The sequence below is a fragment of the Brachyistius frenatus genome, unplaced genomic scaffold (assembly GCF_029030835.1).
Source record: "Brachyistius frenatus isolate BFR_SWC_R1_liver_20210118 unplaced genomic scaffold, ASM2903083v1 Contig_57, whole genome shotgun sequence".
Classification (NCBI taxonomy): domain Eukaryota; kingdom Metazoa; phylum Chordata; class Actinopteri; family Embiotocidae; genus Brachyistius; species Brachyistius frenatus.
Genome location: NW_027210656.1, coordinates 2,042,501 through 2,056,810, shown reverse-complemented (window position 1 = coordinate 2,056,810; position 14,310 = coordinate 2,042,501). Strand labels below are relative to the sequence as shown.

General features: G+C 43.6%; 1 protein-coding gene across 1 annotated transcript in view; it reads left to right on the top strand.

Annotated features, from left to right (window-relative positions):
- Positions 1–668: 668 nt before the first annotated feature.
- zfhx4 (zinc finger homeobox 4) overlaps positions 669–14,310 on the top strand; it is an 85,662-nt gene continuing 72,020 nt past the window's right edge. The window contains 1 exon segment of the mRNA XM_069705532.1: positions 669–1,032. The gene's annotated coding sequence lies outside the window, so the exon portion shown is untranslated.

The following is a 14,310-nucleotide window of genomic DNA, read 5'->3' as shown; positions in this document are numbered from 1 at the left end:
CCCATATAAAAATCAAATGTTTTATAGTCTCACATTACCTCGGAATCTGCAAAGACGCTTCATTCTGCGCATCTTAGAAAAAAAGTATTTCACCTGTGGTGTCATAATCAATAAAATCAAAATGATGTAATGCACATAAAAAGCAGCATGGACAGAAGAAAATAGTCATCTTATATTTGTTAAATCAAATCTAAAAGAAAGCCGTGCCGGAGCGTTGTGCTCTACGAAGCAGAAATATGCATCTGCAAAACTTGTTTTCATTGTAAAAGATGACTTCTAAGTACTTGTAAGTAATTCTGAGTCCAGCCTGTTGGGAAGCGGTTGTCCATTGTTCTACATGTGATTTGGCCCTTAGAGAGGAGAAACCATACAAAAGGATTTTCTGCGCGCATAGACCTATGCGGCCGCCAGGGCTCCGTGTGCGCGTCATTTGCAATGTGGAGACTGTTGATCAACTCACTAATTACACTTCTCTCCTCTCTCTCCCTCCCTCTCCGTCTCTCTTTTGCTCCCTCCCTCTCTCTCTCTCTCTCTCTCTCTCTCTCTCTCTCTCTCTCTCTCTCTCTCTCTCTCTCTCTCTCTCTCTCTCTCATTCGTCCTCTCTCTCTCTCTGTCTCTCTACCCATTCCCAGAGTGCATATCGGGAAATAGACACACAAAGACATGCGCACTCAACTTAATCAGCCATTTTTTTAAACAGGGCTAAAACGATAATAATTAGCAGAATAAAGACATATCGGATTTTCATTTCCTTTCCTCCGTTTCCCGACCCCCGTCCACAAGAGAAACTGCGAGGCAGCCCGTCGACACGTCGTTTCACCGCCACCGGAACCAAAATAAGGGATAGCTCTCTAAACGCTTGACATTTGTGATTTTACCCCCTTTTCCCATTATAAAGTTGGAGGATTATTGTAATTTTCCCTGTTTTTTCACCTTTTTATTGTCCAATTACGCAAGCCGCTGGATGTGACTGTTTTATAAACCCAAGAGCAAAGAGAGAAGCGGAGGTGACGGTTTTGGAGGGGGAAGAAAGTAAGTTGGTTGTTTTTTTTGTTGTTTTTTTTTCCTTTCCACCTCTCCCTTTAACTTTTATTGAGTAGTTTGGAGTGTGTGTGTTAAATTTAGGGGTCGGGTATCGATTATCTATCTCGCTGGTGGATCTTTGACATCGGGGTTGTTTGGATAACAGGTGCTGGGTGTTTTTAGTCCAGAATCAAGGCGGATATCGTGATGTTAGAGCAACTCCGGCGCTTTGGCTACAGTAAAACAAGCGACTGACAGGGTTGGAGGCGTTCTTACGCATGTGTCCGTGCTACTAGGCTACAATACGATACCACGTCCAGACCTGCCGTTTTTGCAAAGTTTTCTGCGAATGTTGTTGAGATTGTGTGGCGGACAGACACCATGAATGTTCCACGTTAGATACAGCGAGACAAGACGAGCATTCCCCCCCTCCCTCCCTCCCTCCCCCGCCCCCCGTTAGTGGCTTTGCAGTGCGGATATGGTGGTGCCTTTCCATGAGTCCGATCTCTCGGACATGTCCGCTTTGAGCTTGTTCCTAGTCGAGGTGTCCGGTTTGCTGTTTCTCCCACTTCCCGACTCCAAATTTCCGTCTGCGGCCATCAGATGTTTCATTTCAACTCATAATTTAGATGCACCGCAGCGCTCAAAGCCAGTTTTGAACACATCGGGGTTTCATGCACCTTCCAGGCATTCACGGCCGAAGTGACACGATCAGTCTCCCGACACGATCCCCCCTTCGTCTGAATAAGTGCATATGTTTGAAATTGCCAAAGTAAGACCACGATCAAAGGGTCTTTACAAAAGCAACGTACAATCGCCAATCGTAGCCCCATACACCTTTACCTGGTGCGCTTAAAAAGTAGTCTCACTCTACCGAGGCGTGGGTGGCTGCGTCGCCCAGGAGGGAGACCGATCGTTGGGCTACTGATAGCACGGAGAGTCCCTTCAGAGCCAGCCAACTCCTGGGTCCCCTGTTTTTCTTTAGCACCGGCATTTGAAACATATGACTGTATTCCAAATTCATTCCCCATTTACATGTATTGACATTAACATATTTAAATTCCGCCTTCCATTCATAGTCTGTAAATTCCATTTCCACACTCTGTCCCCATCCGCGGCGGTGGGCTCAGACAATTTCCTGATATAAAATCGACTTCTTTTATTTCCAAGAGATGCTGGTTGAAACATCTTCGTTAAGTTGTAGATTAGTGTTGTTTTGTTTTTATTTAGTGGAGAGGTGGAGATTCTCAGGTGTTTTTTTTGCCTCCTGATGGTATTTTTTTTTTTTTTTTTTTTTTTTGGAGTTAGGTAGATAGATTTGGCTCGCATTGGGACGCGACAGTGACAGGGGGGACATCGATCGCACGGGAGGAAAAAAACAAAACATCAGGGCCAAGGGGCCAGTCAGTCTCCAACCCGGGTATGTAACGGTGTAGTGAGTGTGTGTGTATGGAGAGACTGTAAAGTGAACGGATCGCCAATATGGGATACGCGACCTTTTTACAGGATTGTGTCTATTTATACGGCTTTTCTTGCTTTCTTTGGTATGGGCTTCAGAGCGTATTTACCCCCGAAAACGGAAGCTTTTAATTCACTTTTTACAAACACATTATACTTTTAAATTTTGTTTGGATTATTGAACAGGTTTTAATACGTAATACTCAATTTTAATCAAAATGGGATTTCCTTTAGACTGTCAATATGCAAATAAGGACCGCTCTTACTGCTTTAATAATCTGAAATACTAATTTTTATAGTATTGTTATTATGATTATGATTATGATTATTATTACAATTACACTGGTATATTTTTTTAAATATAAAAACAAAATTGAAAAACGTTTGTTTTTCTATCAGTTAAATTGTTAACTTATGTCATATCAATTTTCTACACTGATAAACTAAACAGTGATGTTTTTTGGACAGGATGAATCAGAAGTCTTATCAGACGGTTCAATTAAATCTGCATAAAATTGTATATTTCAAAACAAAAACATGCACCCAGGCCTAATACTACTAATAATAAAAAGAAAATTAGAAAGTGAAATTAGGAAACAGGATGACCCTGTCTAATTGCAGTGAATTTCATCAGTTAATGATGGTATTGTCTCACTCTAAAATAACAAAATCTCTGTTATTTTTCTTGTCTTGCAAATGAGGGAATTCTTGAGGTTCATGTTTGCAGAAGCTCAGGCCCCTTGTTTTTGTTTTTCTGCGCTGGCTGTCTTAGCACTATCAAAGACTGGGTGTGTATATCTCTCCATGTTAGTTAAGCTGCCTGCAACGTTCATTTTACCCGTAGCAATAAAGGGGAGGGATACAAAAAAAAAAACACAAAAAAAAAAAACATATAGTGTGAAAGATGGGCAGACAGCCCTGAGAGGACAATTGCTGTTGGCTTGAAAATGCCTCTTGATTATTAAAAGCTAATGCATTTTCAGCATTGCAGCCTTCATTAAGGGTGCGGATGGGGGGTGGAGGGGGTGCAAGAGGGATGAGAGGGTACTGGGAGGAGGAGAGGATGGGAGAGAGAGAGAGAGAGAGAGACAGGGGCTGAGTCTGTCCTATAACTCCTGGGTCTAAGACACATGCAGCTGGAAGATTGGCTCGGGCCTCTCCTAGGGGTCGACAATGTGTCATTTCCACCCGGCTAGATTGCCCTCTGCCTATCTGATATTAATGTGCAAATCAATATTTCAGGGATTAAATTTCCCTTCTTCATTTTTTATGGTTTCTACCTCAATAAGTCTCCCGTCTAATAGAGGAGGCTGGATGATTTAGAAGCCTTTGCTGCAGAAAGAGAGAGAAAGAAATAGAGAGGAGCTTTGCAACAAGGCTATCGCTGCATTTTAATGTTCTTCTTCGTGGATCCCCCCCATAGGCCCTTAGTAAGGAGGGCTATATCGCTGCTTTACACCGTAAAGACAGCCAATTTGGCTAAAAAGGCAGAAAGGGAAAATATGAGTCCGGTTGAATACTTAAGACGCTGTGGTAATCCGAGTAGCAGGTATTAGCGAAGGGGAGCTCCCGCCCCCCCAAACCTCCACCCACCCACCCACCCCGCGCCTCAAAGAGACACACACAGAGCTACATCCAAACCTGCATTACCAGCCGTCATGCTCGAGCGAGCAGTATAGCTTACAACACGCTGCACTGCTATAACAATATATATATTTTTTTATTCTTTTTTTTCTCCCCCCCCCCCCCCCTCCTCTGCACTTCACCTTTTTTGCATAGAAGCCCATCGACATCCATTGGAGAGATTTACTCTCCTGCGTAATAACATCTGGCGTATGTGTGTGATAGAAATGAATCACTGTGACACAATGACCTGCGTATGATTATTGGGAAAAGGGAAGAGCGTATTACCATAGTCATAATGCTGCATCTCATTGAGAGTCAACTAAATGAGCTTGGACCCTCTGACTCCCAATAGACATTCATTAGGGGGACAGTGCACACAGAGGCGTCTGTCTGCCAATAGGTGTGTGTGTGTCTGTGCATGTGCGTTTATTTAATCCTCCTTCCTGTGCCATCTGGTGCGCGTGTGTGCATGCGTGTGTACTTGCGTGTCCAGCAACAACACAGTGTGAATGTCCCTCCACTCAGACCCCAGTCACCCCCCTCACACCCCTACACACACACACACACACGCACACGCACACACATACAAGTTCAGCCTTTGCACGCTGAGTAGAGTAGACTGTTTTAACATACCCATGATAGGTAGAGTGTCAGCGGTTGAAAACAAGAAAAGAGACGGAGAAAGAGACAGAGGAAGAGGCACAAAAGAACTCTAATTGTAGCACGACCGCTTGGCTTCCTCCCTGATTCACGGCCATTACGATGTGAAAAGCACAATCGCCTGTCCTCCATTATCAAAACGGCAGGCCTACACTCTCACATCCATACAAGCATACTCACTGGAGGGAATCACGTAGATTTTTTTTTTTTTTGTTAGTTATCTTTGGTTTGAATGTCCTTCTGGTCATCTGCTTTCTGTGGAGTCAATATTGAACGTGTCCAGCATTCTCTTCACGAGTGGCGTCCGGTTGAATTTACTAAGGATAAATTAATTCTCTATATTCAAGGTGTCCAAGCCGGAGGAGTGCAGTTGGAATCGACGAAAAATGATGTGAAAACTCAACCTGTGTTTTGAATCAATTGTGTTTGACTCTCAACGGTGAAGTTCTCTTTTTTTAGACTTTCTCCTTTGCACTTCTTTAGAGTTTTCATAGGTGGCCTTTTACGCAATATATATTATGCAACTGTTCAAAGCTTGTAGTTTTTGATGCAAAGAGGTTTTTAACACCTGTGTGTGTGTGTGTGTGTGTGTGTGGGTGTGTGTTGGGGGTGACGGTCTGCTGTAGTGCTGTCAGGGTCTGAGGGAGGCCTATATGGGGACGCGGGGGCTAAGAAGTTCACTGCAGCTCAGCATTATATCTCAAAGAAGGGGGGCTTCCTGTGTCAGCCCTCGGGCACCACCACCACTAACACACAATTTCTCTCTATCACACACACCGAGCTAGACACGGAGGAGGGTTAAAGACTTGGAACGAGATCAAGCCTCTCCGTAGCTCCCGGGGAGGGTGCTTGTGAATATGCGAGTTTTAGTGTAATTAGCACTTAATTATATTAACATATGCAAATTGTCAGGCGGAGAGCTTGTACTGCCGGTGGGTATCGGCTGAGATACAAGTGACTCTATTGTACCACCACGGCAGAAAAGAGAATAATGGGTGTGTGTAAGGCAACCAGCCAGCAGCTTGCCAGCCAGCAGCCCCCCCCCCCCCCACAATGCTAGCACATAACCAGCTAGCTCATTTAAGGCTGGCCACTTTGCCAAATTTCATTAGTCGCCATGACGACCTTGCTAATTTTGCTGACTAATGTCCCTTGTCCCTGACCTGTCTTCAGTTGGGATGGGTGTGCATCCCTCTCCTCCCCCTCACCAAAAACATGAGAGCGAGAGAGAGAGAGAGAGAGAGAGAGAGAGGCCCGACTGTCCAGATTAAACCAGCTCACAATGACTCCTATTTACACACGTTCTGCTTGTACGAGCATTTGCATATTCAAAAATACTCTGCCATCCTTCCTCGTCTGCTCAGTGTGTGTGTGTGTGTGTGTGTGTGTGTGTGTGTGTGTGTGTTTGCATGTGCACAGGCAACCTTGTGCGCATGTGGAAGCAATGTGTCGGAGGGAGTAACAACAGTTCATTTGTGTGTCAGTCTCTGCGTGTCACTTCACATGTGCGACACACATACTGTCTGTGAAGCAAGACTGCGACCGGGAGACTGGTATGGCCCTTGTGTAGCGACATAGCTGAATTTGTTTTTGATTATTGTACAAGACGGAGATTCTGGCAGAGAAAAGGCCCGGGCCAAAATAACAGGGACTACAAGTTCTGCCTCTGAAACTTTCAGCCCCTCTTTTCATTCCATCTAAATATCTAATTACAACACATTTATAGCGACCCCCAACCAAGCAGCAGGACTTTCTTTTTTCTCCTTTTTTTTTTTTTTTTTTTTACGGGGGGAGGGTGGACAAACATTTAATGTTCTGTGCTTCCCGATTGCCAAAGGTGGATAGAGATTGGGCCTAGTTGGTGCTACTAGTACTTGCATGCTAATCCTGTTTTTTGACAGGAACGTAAACTGATATAATTGCTTTTCAGAGGCAGGAACGGCGGTTTATACAAGTGTGAAAGCACGGGAAAGGGGATTAGCATTATTTTGCATAATGCTGGGCAGGCGCTGAATGGGGCATTGAACGCTTGACTGGGTGACAGAGATGAAAGAGAGATGAAATGCTCTACCCCTCTTCTCCCTCCCTCTCTTCCCCCCCGCTCTCTCCTCCGGTCCCTGTGTCTCAGGCCGCTGCCGGTATAGGAGTGTGTTTGCCGGAGAGGACCCCGGAAACACAAGGCCAGTGTTTTTTGGCTGTTTGTTCGGATGCCAGCAGATGGAAGCTGTCATGTGAAGCAATATGTATGATAATAGAGTAACTGCGGAGACTGGTAAACTCCCTAAGCCTCCATGTATATACTAAACTGCATCCCTAAAGCACTGGAGTGTACAATTATGTAGTGGATGGATGTGGCTCAGGTAGCATTTACATGGAAGGAAGGGAGCGGCTTTCGCGGATCAAATCAAACTACACTGCTCTTACATTTTCCTTTATTGAGATGTTTGCTGAGGATTTGATCGGATGTCATCTGGGCAGAGGCAACTATCAAATGGCGAGGCAGGTGTGTTTTCTGTGAGTGGATGCGTGCATGTGAAGCTGTGGTGGCAGCGGCAGGGAGGGGGCGCGCGGGTGGTGACGCAGCTTAAAATTGCCACTGTGACTTCCATATGACCCAGCTCGACTTGACTTTGTGAGTAATTTATGATCAACCGTCATCATTGCTATTGCATCTGGCGTATGGAAATGATCGTGGGTCGAGGGAGGGGCGCGAGGCTGGGTGGTGAAGAACATGGCCGGCACAAAGGCCGGTGTGGCCTGTTTTTGTTGTCTCTCATTGGACAGGATCCTCTTTCTTTGACCTTTTGCACGCCTTCCCTCTGCTTTCATATGCTAATCCCGGCCAGACCCGAGGAGGAAACGTGCTGGAGCTGAGTGGAGGAGGACAAAGACTCCCTCTCTCTTTCTCTGCCTCCTTTCCACGCCATATCTCCTCTTTTCTTGCCTCTTCCCCTCTCAAGCAACTTGACAGACTTTGGCATGAAAGGAAGTGAGTGCTTAGCGATGGGAAAGGTGGGGAGGGCGTTCTTGCTGTGACCCCACACCACCTGTGAGGATCAAGTGTGCTGCAGAGATTCTGGGTTATGTGTATGTGGTGTTTTATTTTGAGTGGCCCTCGTTGTTGTTGTTGTTGTTGTTGTTGTGTGTGTGTTGCAGATCGGTAATCGTTTGAGCCGCGCCGCCGGTAGTGTTAAAGCATAGGCCGAGTCAGTTCAGGAGTGATTTGTTGCTTTTCCATTGAAGCTAGTTGAGTTGTCATACAAGGTCTATATTTTCCCCTGTCTCTCTCAGTCCTGCCAACTCGATCTTCTTACAACCAGTAAAAGTACTGTCTCTGGCGGGGTAAAAGGATACTAATATAGTTACTACAACCCTCCCCTAACATAATACTCCAGCGCACCACTGTGGAGCATGACGTGGTTTCAAGGCTCTTTTGGCTCTGTTATGGGAAGGGGGCATGTTATCTGTAGGAAATGTAATTTTTGTCCTCATTGAAATCGTTCATTATTGAGCGCGGTTATCTAAATGTTTTTGTTGCTGTTGGTCCAGCGCCAGTCAGGATTGCTTTACCCTCTCTCTCTTTCTCTCTTTCTCTCTCACATGTCTCTATGTCTGTCTCTCTCTCTCTCATCTCGCCAAGCCTTCATCAGTCTCTTAAGGGAAAATAGAAAGGGGGATTTTTCTCTTCCCTCTGTGCTCTGTCCCGTTCTCAGGCTCTACTGCCTATTTTGCATCAGCCATCTCGTACAGGATATTAGCCGTGGAAAAACATGGGTCTGGGTATTTCATTTAGAATAATATGTTTATTCTTTTCATTTCAAAGTGGAAGTGGGGGTATTTCACAGGGTGGGGAAAGAACAATCAGGGCCGTGTGTTCGAGTACTCGCTCTGTTTGATCTGAGGTCCTGCGGGCCCTGAGGGTGGCTGAGATTCTCAGGTTCAGGTCAAATATAATGGGCTGGTAAAAAATAAAAATAGGCCTACGTCTTTTTCTCATACTGAATCACTGATTCCGTTCTCTGTACATCTCTGTCGGTGTGTCTGTCTCATGTTCTCTGTTGTTGTCGTCCGTCTCATCCGTCATTTGCATCTCCTGATGCTCTTTTTTCTGTTGACAGGCTTGGCAGGGTGAATTCATAGCAAACAGAGATTGGGCAATTTGAATGCAAAGAGAAATTCCCTGCCCACTGCTAATTCTAAACTTTTGCTTTATTGGTGTGCTTTTATGTTAACACTCATTTCACCAAGACTCAAAGCTGCAGTTACCTTTCAGGATGTGACATTGTTTGTCCTCTGTACTCCTTGATGCAGTCACTGTGAAGGACACTTGCTCAGCCCTTCAGTCCATGTGAGTGCCTCAAAGTCCTCATCTTACATATTCATCAAACCATTCAGCAGCCTTTTATTTTAGAAAGGTTTGTCCCTCTTGTACTTCCCAACAAAATAATACACAGTACAAAAGGTTATACGCCACATTTTATCGATTGCTCTCAAAAAGTATTTTCAGAGCTGCAAAAGCTGGCAAGATTAAAACAAAACCAGAGAAGATATGCACAACTACCTCATCCAAAGAGTTAAGTGGGGGAAAGAAAAGTTGATGAATGACTAAGTTTCTCCAGGTTTGAGAAAAGATGCACCACAATAGCACAAGACGTCTCATGACAAATGATACATTCCCTTCCTTGTCGGCCAAAGACAAAGGCGAGGATTGAAAAGGCAGCGAGCCCAGTCACAAGACATATGCGCATTAATAGACCTTCAGGAAAGATGGAGAAATAGCGAGTGATACTGTAGGAATGATAATAATAATAAAAAAAAAGTTCCATTGAGGGGAAGAGACCGTTTTTCATCCGAATATATCCATCAAATCACCTTTACTTTCTTCCCGGTGTATGATTTATATGCGTGTCAGCATCTGCGTCTGCCTGAGTGTGCATGTGTTTTGCAGGTATGTGACATGATTGGCATGTGGTATTCCTGAAGGCAGCAGCATGCGGCTATCAAGGCCATTGGCAAGGCTCGTCAGGGAATAAGTGGCTAATTAATTATGCATGACTTGTGGTCTTAAACAAACAGTGTAATGAGAGATGAAATGAATTTACCAAAGAGGTAGCATCGAGATTATTATTATTATTATTATTATTATTATTATTATAAAACTGAAATTTCTTTGAGTTCATAAAAATGTGTGCGCACAGATTCAGAAATGTATTCAAATTAAGTTAAAAAAAGGCCATTTGAATTTATAAGAATGGATTAAACGTACCTGCAAAACAGTTCAGTTTTACAGTAAGGTGTGCGTCTAATAGGAATACAAATTATTCTTGTCATCTGCAGGAGCTAAAATACTCACCCATGCAGTCACATTAAATATGAATAGTCCTGTCCCATTTTGTAACTGCAGGATTATATGAAAAGTAGTTTAAAAAAAATGATAAAAAAGAGTGAAGATCGTTCCTTTTCCAGTGTAGGTCTCAGTCTGATCTAATACCGGCGAGCAAGCATGTGTCTCCACAACTCCCTGAGGAGACTTCAGCCAACACTATCCCTCTCAAACCCTACCTCTTTTTGTGGGCCAGCACCGGCTGTGGAATAATCTTTAATTATTTGCTTTTAAAAAGAGAAAAAAAAAAATATGCCTCCTTTTTCTGTGACAGTGGAGAAGAAGAAGAACAGAACAGGCGCTGGAATGTTCTTGTATATGAAATTGTAGGTATTAACAGGGCTAGTTTTGTCAGCGGTTTCACTGATGAATCAACTCTGTGCACCTAGACTAAATAAAGAGGGGAGTTTTGCCTTGTTTCATCCCAGTTTAGATGAGCCGATATAGGACGGCTGTGAAGGAACTGTTAAGAAAGCAAAGCGCGCTGGAGAACGGACCTCTTCCTTAGCACAGTACCTAAACAAGTGTCACGATGTGGTGATGGACGGTCCGGTGGTCTGTTTGGTTTGTGGGAGACACCCTTTTGGAATATTATTAAACGAAAGGCTTAAATAGTCTCAAATATAGCATTAAGTGATTCCTTGCCCTTTACAGGGTATCGTATGTATAATTTTTGAAAAAAGAGAAGTACCGTATCTGTTTGAACGTGGCGTTGTTCTGTAGTAATCACAATCTGCGTGTGCATGTGTGTGTTCATGAGAGAGAGAGAAAAAAAGAGATTTTGCTGACTTGTGGTCTTCAGTTGCCTTGTCATTGACCTCCATGGTCCCTTGGTTGACATATAAAGAGCAATGCAACCCACATACATACAAAGAAAAAAAAAGAAAGAGACTATAACATTTATGTTGTACGTTAGATTTAAATATGTTACAGTCTCACTTTTATCTCGTAGTGGTTATTTCCTGCAGTGAACACTCAGGTAGTCGGTCCATTTTACCGCTGTCTCAGCACGCCGGCCCGAGATTTGCGTGACATGGTGTTTATTTGATAAAGGAATATTGCGGCGTTAATCTAAAACCACGCTAATTACATCTGACAGTTGTTTGTTTGTACCGAAATCCAATTAAAACGTACACTTTTCAACTCTATTGCTCATTTTTCTCTCCCTCTCCTCCCTCCCGTCCTCTTTCTTCCTCTCTCACAGTAACCAGAAAAAGAGCCTATGATGGCATAAATAACAACTGTGCTTTCCTTGTGGGTTTTTTTTTTTTTTTTTGTGAGAACAGGGCAAACTCACAACAGCTGTCAGAAAAAGGGGGTTTGTTTAAAAAGCAAATGGCTTTGGTCTAAAGTTCATTTGGAGACCTCTCTAATTAAATAGAGAGCCGAAAGCTTAAGTTAATTAGTAATTCCCTAGGTCCAGAAATTAGACCTGTCACGAGTATTCAAGCTCTCGGAAAGCCAAAAGGTATGTGTTGTATTGTGTGTTTTTCCCGCAAATCCCTTATGCCTGCTCCCATCTTTGTACATGAGTGTGTATAAATGTGTGTTCATTTGTGCTATTTCTAATGTAAGGCGAGCACATTCTTCCCCCGTTGAAATGCTCAGGACACTAATGGTCTTTTTGTGGCGTGTCAGAGAAGTGCTCAGGAGATATTTAAGTGAGGGGCACATAGCTCGTGGCGTCAGTCAGGATACCTGCCCTATGATTATGTTTATGAAGATAATAACAGGGCTCGGGTCCCGCCGAGTACCGTCTTTAGAAAACAGTGGGGGTTTGAACTTTAAACTTTATTGTTACCCCTGGAAAAGGAGTGGAAGATTTGGTCGCCATGTCTGAGAAATGTCTGTACAATTAGCAAGGTGTTTCTGTATCCTTACTGTTTACTGTAAAAGCAGATGTTCCCTCTTCTCTTCTCTTCTCTTCTCTTCTCTTCTCTTCTCTTCTCTTCTCTTCTCTTCTCTTCTCTTCTCTTCTCTTCTCTTCTCTTCTCTTCTCTTCTCTTCTCTTCTCTTCTCTTCTCTTCTCTTCTCTTCTCTTTTCATTTGGACGTGACTATAATTGGGCAGATAAGCACGGGTTAAGCAAACATGCATCAGCTGATTTTGACACACTGGTCAGACAAAATGTCCCTACCTGGTCAGCCCATAATAGAGCAACGACTAGCGTTTCAAGAAAGCCAGCAAACTCAGAGCTGCGGTAAAATGCGTTGACTTACACTGTCCCATAACTAACGGCTGCCAGCATGTTTTGGGTCACTTGATACTGATAGACATCTTTCACCAAATAGGGCAACATTTTTGAAATTTCTTTTTCTTTCCTAAAAAGGAATAAACTTTTGGCAACAAGTAGCCGGAGTTGCTTCATTAGTTTGTAGTGCTTGATAATAGGTTTCATTGACGTACTGCTCTTATAAAACACATTTCAGTGCTGGAAAAGTACTTCGTTTTTAATTTCAGACTGCCTGCCGTGCCAAGTATTTAAAGTCATGTATATGCAATTTTGAATCTTAAGATAAGTTACACATACATGTTGTTTCATGAGCGTCACACTCGTCACAGCATGAAATAAGCAGAGAATCTGAGGCTCATGGCAGCTGATACAGTATAACCAGTCGTTTATATTTGCCAGGTGGATATGAAATGCCTGCGTCAGAGACTGCTCTCTGTGTCTGTCCGTGAGTGTGTGCTATCCTTGACTGACGTGGACAGTGTTTGCTTAACTTCTTCTGCGCGGTACTACCACGGCCTTGTCAATTTAAGTGTGTGTGTGTGTGTGTGTGTGTGTGTGTGTGTGTGTGTGTGTGTGTGTGTGTGTGTGTGTGTGTGTGTGTGTGTGTGTGTGTGTGTGTGTGTGAGAGAGTCCAGCAATGGCAGCTTTCATTTTTCATGTTCCCAGCAGTATTTCTTCCAAACAAACCTGCTGAGAGAAATAGAGAGGGGTTTGAATCAACACAAATGAGTGATATTTGTAATTTTCTCCCGGGTTGGTATGTAATTGTGTGTATCTACACACCCCAAGAGAAAACATGCATTTTAGAGATTTTTTTTTTTTTTTCAGGCTTTGTATTTAGCAGGATTATTAATTTCACTTGGCAAATAATCCCACCTCACCACCCCGTTCAACTTGCTGTGTTATTGCAGAGAGGAGGTGTGTGTGTGTGTGTGTGTGTGTGTGTGTGTGTGTGTGTGTGTGTGTGTGTGTGTGTGTGTGTGTGTGTGCGTGGTGTCATGCTTTTGCCTCATCCAAAAGATAAGGCTGTGATTTATGTAACAGCAAAGCTCTTTCATATTGTGTACGTTGTACCTTACAAGAGCATGATGAGCAGGCTAGATTAATATTTATTTAGCACAGGCAAATCAAGGATTAAGCAGTCATCATTTTAGCACTAATCCATGTCTCTGGTGAGATGCAGAGACAAAGAGAGGCAGATTACTAAACACATAACGCCGCAAAACAACAATTAGTTGGCGACTTGCTGTCCTCAACTGAGTAGAAAAAGAGCTTTGATGTGCAAACCTGCGCACAAAAAACACGCGCGCAAAAGTTGTGTTGTGCTCCATGGTTATGTTGCCGTATTGTTGCCGCTGCACTGTCCGCCTCTCCTCGACTTTTTACTTCTCATTTTCACCCTCCCTCTCCCTTAAAAAAAAGAATCCTTCATTGAAATTAGTGGTGGTTTGTCTGATTCACTCATCTGACGTAAATGTGTCTCATGATCTTTCCACTGTCCGAAAACACATGCACACACATGCGCACGCCCACACACTCAGATACACACACATAGACTGACACACATGCATGAGCAATGAATACTTCTTTCTTAGCTCCAACCACGTGGGAGAGGGACAGTTTGCTTAAAAAGTGTGTGTGTGTGTGTGTGTGTGTGTGTGTGTGTGTGTGTGTGTGTGTGTGTGTGTGTGTGTGTGTGTGTGTGTGTGTGGGGGTGCGTGCGTGCGTGCGTGCGTGCGTGCGTGCGTGTGTGCGTTACAAATTACTTGGGAGTCTTGTAAATAAAATTACATTCTTTGCTAATTGAGTTAAACTGCTTTTTTGGAGATGTGGCAGAAAAGATGAAAGCTCCCTGTGTATTTTTTTGGGATGTGTTTGTATGTTGCGAGTGTGTAGGGAGGTAATCTAGTTTGTTGTTAGCGCTCTC